Source organism: Cupressus sempervirens, chromosome 4, assembly GCF_028749045.1.
Source record: "Cupressus sempervirens isolate cs-2001-9-10 chromosome 4, ASM2874904v1, whole genome shotgun sequence".
NCBI lineage: Eukaryota > Viridiplantae > Streptophyta > Pinopsida > Cupressales > Cupressaceae > Cupressus > Cupressus sempervirens.
The window spans coordinates 98,465,766-98,474,007 of NC_143121.1; positions in this window are offsets into that span (position 1 = coordinate 98,465,766).

An 8,242-nucleotide genomic window follows, 5' to 3' on the forward strand; every position below is an offset into this window, starting at 1 on the left:
AACCATGACCCTAAATAGTAAACCCTAATATTCAAAATAAACAAGTTTCAATCATATATAATACTTGAAAGTTCAATAATATATTTAATAATTATTAATTTAAAATGTGTTTTTAAAATTAATTAGCTAGATTTTCTATAGTTTCCAAGTTAAATAGAAATAACACAAAATTAATATATATAATAATGTTTTTTAATGCGTGTTGTTTTCAAACAAGTGAAAATAGAATATCATTTGATTAAAGATGTTGTAAATTATAATTTAGATTTATGAAATAAAAAATGCACATGTGCACGCACTCAATTTTTTATCATAATAAATTTTTAACCATGTATAGATCTCCAAATTTTCATATAGATTATATTATAGTTAGGACCCTAAAATAGGGATATATATTAGTTTAATTAATGTTATGATTTAAGGAAAATTAAGGTTAGAGTTAAGGTAACTAGGAAGTAGGATAAGGTGCAAATTAGAGGCCCGAAAGTCTTTGATTTATAGTTAGGGTTGAAGATAACTTTAAAGTTGAGAGTTTGGTTATGGTTAGAGTTAATTTATTGTTATAGAGTTTTATTATAATTTGAGGGGTATATTATTAGAGAATTCAATTAAAGGGTAATAAATTATTTATATTGCTCTTAAAGGATAATGTTTCAAGGTTTAGGTTTCAAGTTGGGTTTTATATATATATATATATATATATATATATATATATATATATATATATATATATATCATTTAAACAAGGGTCATACTTCATGTAACATACTTGTGTTTAAATGTATGTGCATGTATCTCAAATGTAATTTTTAATAATTTAGGATTAGGGTCAACTTGTTTTAATTTGATGTAAGTTAGGCCTCAATTAGGTTTTGAAATAGGGTTTTAGTGTAAAGGTTATAATTAGGCTCAATTTTAGGGTAAGATTTAAGACCTTATGACATTGTTAGGGTTTATACGAACTTACATATTATTAAATAACATTAAATTTAGGGGTTAATATTAAGGTCCATGGTTAAGAATTTAGGATAAGGGAACTTGGCATATGAAGTTTATGATTTGGTTCAAGATTATGATTTAGGGATATTTATTATCATTTATAATCAAGTGGGTTTAGAAATTAAATTTTAAGATCAAGGTTAGGGATAGGGTTTGGATAATGGTTGGGGTTAGGGTTTGGATGTACATGTATGTTATATATTCATGTACCAGGTAGATATGCATATTAATGTACATTCTTGTATATGTATAATTTACGATCTCCCCTTAAGACATGTAATTTAATTATATTATATAATTAATTACATACTTAGATTAAGACATTAAAATCTAAGTATTCTTTTAGAATTACAATTTAGCATTTAAATCTAACATTTTAGGATCTTAGGGTACAAAGATTAGGGTTTAGTATTTAGGGTCATGGTTTAACATTTATGGTTTAAATGATTATGATTCAAGGGTTAGATCTAGAGGTTAAATGGGTTTACATCATTGTTAGTTCAGTATGGTTAGAGGGTTAGGATTTGTATTAGGGATCATATTTTGGATTATGGTTTTAACACGTAGTTTTAATATTTATAATTAAAGTTAGGATCAAATATTATGATTAAATACTAGATTTAATGTTGGGGTTTATCATTTAGGTCTACGGTTCAAATTGAAATTTAGGAGTTATGGTTGAGCATCTAAGATTACGGGTTATAATTTATGGTTTTGCAGTTAGGATTATGACCATGTTTAGTATTTAGGGTCCTATTGTTTAACATTAAGGTTTAAGAGTTAAAATTTAAGTTATATATAAGATCTTTACATGTTCAAATATACATGATGTACATTCTTTATGTTTGTATATATTATAATCAAGTTATGTTAGATTATAATTTAAACTTTTATTAATTAAATGTTATAACATGTATTCTTTATGTCATACACACTCTAAGTTATATGCTCTTATGTATGTACATGTATGTTATATTCATACCTATATGCAAATTAATCTACATTCTTATATATGTATAATTTAGGATCTCCCCTTAAGACATGTCATTGAAAATTATATAGTTAATTATATACTTAGATTACTAAGACATTAAAAATAATTAACCATTTAAACATGAATATTGAACACATACATGTATGCAAGTCTATATCTAACACATGAACATATTTACATGCACATTTATGAAATAAAATATACATTTTAATCTACATTCTTATACATACATAATTTAGGATCTCCCAGGTTAAGACATGTGTCATTAAATATAGTTAATTGTACACTTAGTTATAAGACAAATTAAGATCAATAGTTAACACACACACACACACACACACACACACACACACACACACACACACACACACACACACACATTATACATATAAAAATGTGAATTTATTAACATACATCTACTTTTAACCATGAACAAATATACATGTACATCTATGTTCAAAATAAAAAATTATACATTCTAATCTATATTGTTACATGTACAATTTAGGATCTAGACATTTAAGATATTTCATTTAATTAAACTTCTAAGATTAAGACATTAAGGTGAATTTGACATATATACATAAACATTAATATTGAAAACATACATGTCTACATTTACATTAACATATATACATATATATATTTTCTAATTTTTAAAAATTTGTTTTCTCAAATTTATATTATTATAAATTTTGTAATGCTTTTCTAATGTTATTTTAAATATTTTTCTAATATTTTTCTAATGCTTTTCTAAATTTTTTATTATTATAAATCTTCTTATTTTTTTTCTAGCATTTTTAAAAATTAATTTTCTAAAATTTACATTATTATAAATTTTTTAACGTTTTTCTAATATTTTTTCTAAATTTTTTTTCTAAAATTTATATTAAGTTATAAATTTTCTAATGTTTTTTTCTAAATTTTATATTAAATTATAAATTTTCTAATTTTTTGTAATTTTTAAAAAAAATTGTTTTCTAAATTTTATATTAAATTATAAATTTTCTACTGTTTGTCTAATTTTTTTTAATGTTTTTCTAAATTTGTTTTTTAATGTTTTTTCAATATTTTTTCTAAATTTTCTAACAGTTTTAAAATATTTTTTTAATGTTTTTTCTAAATTAGTTTTCTAAATTTTATATTAAATTATAAATTCTCTAATGTTTTTGTAATATTTTTTCTAAATTTGTTTTCTAAATCTTCTAATGTTTTTTAATGTTTTTTCTAAATTAGTTTTCTAAATTTTTATATTAAATTATAAATTCTCTAATGTTTTCGTAATGTTTTTTCTAAATTTGTTTTCTAAATTTTTAAATGTTTTTTGTAATTTTTTTCTCTAAATTTTCTAATTTTTTTTAATGTTTTTCTATAAATTTGTTTTCTAAATTTTATATTAAATTATAAATTCTCTAATTTTTTGTAATATTTTTTCTAAATTTGTTTTCTAATTTTTTTTTATAAAATTTCTAATGCTTTTCCTAAAGTTGTTTTCTAAATTTTATATTATAAAATGTCTACTATTTTTCTTAATGTTATCTAAAATTATTTTCTGATGTTTTCTATATAATATTTTTTTGTTTTCTAAATTAATATAAATAAATAATAAAAATATTAAATTAACATTTAGATATGCTTTCAAAACCATTAAAAGCATATATAACATTCAAATATGCCTTAAAAACATTTAAAAAATGCATTGAAAACATTAAAATTCACTTTGATAACATTAAAAAATGCTTTAAAAATGTTCAAAGCATTAAATTAATAATATTTTGACATACCTAAAGATGAGAATCAGAATGAAAGTGTTAGGATAACCCTGACAGAGATAGTACAAATCATGCGTCCACTCCAACCCTTAGACTGAATAGTAATCACCGTAAAAATGAGTAAAAAAGGGTTAGAACAACATTTTTAACCATAAAAAATCGGCGTAACATATGTTCTGGCGAACTTATTAAGTACGTATGTTCACCCGAACACCTTATTATATCTGGTAACATGTTCGTGCGAACATATACAATTGGTATGTTCACACAAACATGTCAATGATGTTCACGTGAACATATGGTACATAGAATTTCAAAATTTTCTAAACCTTTCCAATTTTGTTCGTTCCACTAAAGTGGAACCCATTATTGTGGGTTCACCGTTAGTTCACCAAGTTATTAAGAGGTCAAGGATTATTAAAGCTCATGGCTCAATCATATTTATATGCTAATCAAATAAATGCTATAAATGAGGACCTCAAACCAAATACACGTGATATGGATCAATGTGACTTGTACAAAGATGTAATTTATACTATTTAAAACATATGCAAGCTCCAACCTATCCAAGAGAGAATGAAAAGAGGACTTTAAAATTGCATTCAATTAGATACATTATTTTCAATGCAAGTCTATGGTGGAGGAATTTTGAAGGAATACTTTTGAAGTGCATTGATCAAAATGAATCAGAAAAGTATTGAATGAGATGCATTTTGGGGTATGTGGTAGGAATTACATGGAAAAGAATACTACCCACAATATTATGAGGGTGGCTTTTTGGTGGCCTAGCTTATTTAAAGATACATAGATTCTCGTTCGAAAGTATGATTCTTGCCAAAGATTTTCTAGAAAATTAAAGTTCTTTGGAAATTTTCCCTTGAAATTTGTTGAAATCAAGGTGCCTTTATAGAAATGGGGGATGTATTTTATAGGTGAAATATCAACCAAGTCTAGTAATTGTTACTCATGGATACTACTTGTGACTAATTATATTACAAAGTGGGTAGAGGCCATTCCTACTAGAAAAGCTACTGGCAGAGCGGTGAGTAATTCCCTATTGAATAATATTATAACAAGGTTTGGGTGTCCTAAAAAAATAGTGACTAATAATGCTATTGCTTCAGATTTGAGGAGTTAATCAAATTTTGTGAAAAATATGGTATTAAAAGGACAACTTTATCACCCTATCACCCACAAGAAAATGAACAGGATGAATCCACTAACAATAGCATGTTGAAGGTCATAAAAAGGACTCTGGATGACAACAAGAAGGCATGGTACTCTAAGTTGTAGTTAGCAATTTGGGCTTATTTTTTAGTGAACAATAGTTAGGTTGTCTACAATTATATATTTTTGTAAATTCTTGTTCATATGTCTATCTCCCTCGTATATGTGTATATATACTTGTATAGTCTTAAAATGTTGTCACAAGTTGTCATGTATGTGGTTTTCTTAACCCAGAGATTATAAATTCTTGCATGGACACAAATTATCCATCATCACTATATAGAGCCACTGATAGCCCTTATTTTTACTATGCCAAATTTGGAAAATTTATTATGAAAATAATTTGAAGTGTGTTACATTGTTAGGGTTTGTGCTTTATTTATTATCAATTCTAGAATGAACCATAATTCAATTATCTTTTCCCTAGCCCAATGTTGAAAATCTTGCCCTAGTGGAATAATGTGATACCCTAAGGTTGTGTCTTCATGATTTTCATGAAAAAAATCATTAAAATCCACAATCATTATACCCTTACCCTAGGTTTTCTTTGAAGTGGGAGATTTTATGTCATTCAAATCATGTGATATGCTCTTAAGATCAAGGGTTAGGCATCTAGTCATGAGCTTAAAATATCCCTCTCCCAATGTTACAATATTAGGTAGAGGATCATAAGGATAATGTATTATGTCTCCCAAACTTAAGATATGTTATATGGTTGTAGCATCACAAGTGTTCAAAATGAGGCCTTTAATCTTATGACTCCTCTTGTTTCATGTCATCTTAAGTATTTGATGTAAGGGTTTAAAATCAAACTGTAGGATGTTACAAAAATCAAGTGATCATGGAATCATAAAGGAGCAATTGGAGGCTCATGACCATGTGATAAAGTGATGATCATAAGATTGTAAGATATAAAAGTACAATGGATTGTGGAGAGTTTCGATCTTACAATAAATGGGAGATCAAGACATTGTAAGTAATTTGAAGGAGACCTCCAAAGAGACAAAATGTTTATCATCATAAGATAGTAAGAGAAAAATATGAGGTGTCAGATGGAATGATAGAGAAGCAATCTTAAGTATCTAATGATAAAGCAAGGTGGGGCCAAATGCATTTGCATAAAGTTTTGAGACACGTGTCAAATAATATCTTTTGATGCTACAAGAGGAAGTAGATCATAAGATCTCAATGAAAATTCAATAGCTTTACAAAGCTACGAAGTAGTGTTAGATTGTGACATCATGAAGATGAATATTGATTCTTTCGAGGATATAATAAAGAAAGGATAACCATCATTGTGTGGTCATAGGTCAGTGAGAGTAGGTAAATGTAACCTCCAATGTTACGAAGTCAATTTAATGACTATGATTAGGAGGTCATAAGGAACTAAAATTTGAGCTATGATATTACACCAAAGTTGTGCTCGTAACATCATAAGGGTGTGAAAGATATTTGCCAAAGTTACAAAGTGGCCTAGTTAACCATGATCATAAGATCATAAGGAAAGTGAAGGTGGAATAAGATGCTCTAACAAGAGATATAAACTATGTCTCATGAGATTGTAAGGGGCTTAGGGGTGAGTTTTGAAAACACATTAAATGTTATATTGTAGGATCATGAAACCCATTTTCAAGCCTTATGATAATGTGACAAAGGCTTTGATTTTGAAGGATTGTAAGATCATAGGACCAATTTCCCCTACATAAGATAATATGAAGAGCCCCACTTTAATACTATATCATAAGATTGTAAAGCCTAGTTTGACATAAAAAAGTGACCTTTACTTTTCTGAGCTAGAATAACGATAGAACCTCCACGACCAATGAAACTTGAGTAAAGTAAAAATATTCCTAAGTTGGATAGTTATGTTGACACTCCATCTGAGGCAACAGAGAACACTAAATTTAAAGCTCAAGCATGCATAATATCAATGCATAGAGAAGGTTCATGAAAGTATGCACAACATAAAATATTCCATAGTCCAGTAATCCATTACCATTTGCAGAGAGAACATATTTTTAGAGAAAATGCCAGTCTATAGTCTAAGCAGATTATTATATTCAGAGCAAGTTATAGAAGTTTTGTAGTCTTCCACTCTACTTTCAAAGATTTCTAACAAAGAGGTTGAAGAGATTGAAGCTATAGACATGGAAGTTGTAGAAATTTCAACTTCTAAGGGTGGGAAAACTAGGCAAAAGAAACCTAATAGGTTTGTTGAAGAATGGATCAGTTTATTCCAAGGATCCTCTAATGCCATTGGTGAAAATGGCCATGATTTTAGTGAAACATATATATTTTGTAATGATGCCACATGCCCTAGAGTCACTGATTATGAATTTTTTAGATATTTCTACTATAACTGAGCTGAGAAGATCCTAGTTTGCAATCCCTGGAAGTAGAATTTGGTGAAACACATCTTTCGAGATGTTTTTGTGGATGTTGATTTGGTAAAGGTCCTAACCAAATCTTACAACTCAACCACTAAGTCATTTGTAGGAGGGATGGAACCATTTTATGCACATTGGACTGAGGTTATTTCATTGAATTGTTTAGATTGGATGGTGTTATGAGTGAAGCATTATTCCTAGTTGACCTACAAGGTAAATTTGAAACAAAGAACAAGGCTTATACATGGAAGTCTATGCTACAACTTATTCCCATGGAACTAAAGCAAGTGGGTGATTACCCTAAAAAGGTGGAAAAGAAGATGTATTTGGACAAATTCAAGAATTTCTTTGTGATAACAATGTATGGTGTCAAAGTGGTTGAATAGATGGAACTGACATGGTTTATGGAGCTCAATTTATCATTGCCAAAGATGTGCAAGACTCCTACCATGGTGGATAATATGATTATGTTGAGTATATTCTGGAAGTAATGAAGGATAATACTGGACTAGCACAAAATGGAGATATGAAAAACTTCAAATTCCATCATTATTCATTGTTGATGGACCTAATCTTATACAAGAATGTGGGGTACAATAGTTCCTATGGTTTATTATATATTGTTATGCAATATCAAATTAATAATAATTTTGATGTTTATTAACATTAGTTATGTAATATCCTACAAGAGATAAATGTACAATATAATATGTTAATGGGATGACTTCTAATTTTTAAAATCTATTATCAATTTTTTTATAATTTTCATAATATCATAATATATTATAATTATATACTCTCATAATATCATAATTAATATCATAATATTTTCAAAACCATATGGGGGGAATTTTTATTCATTA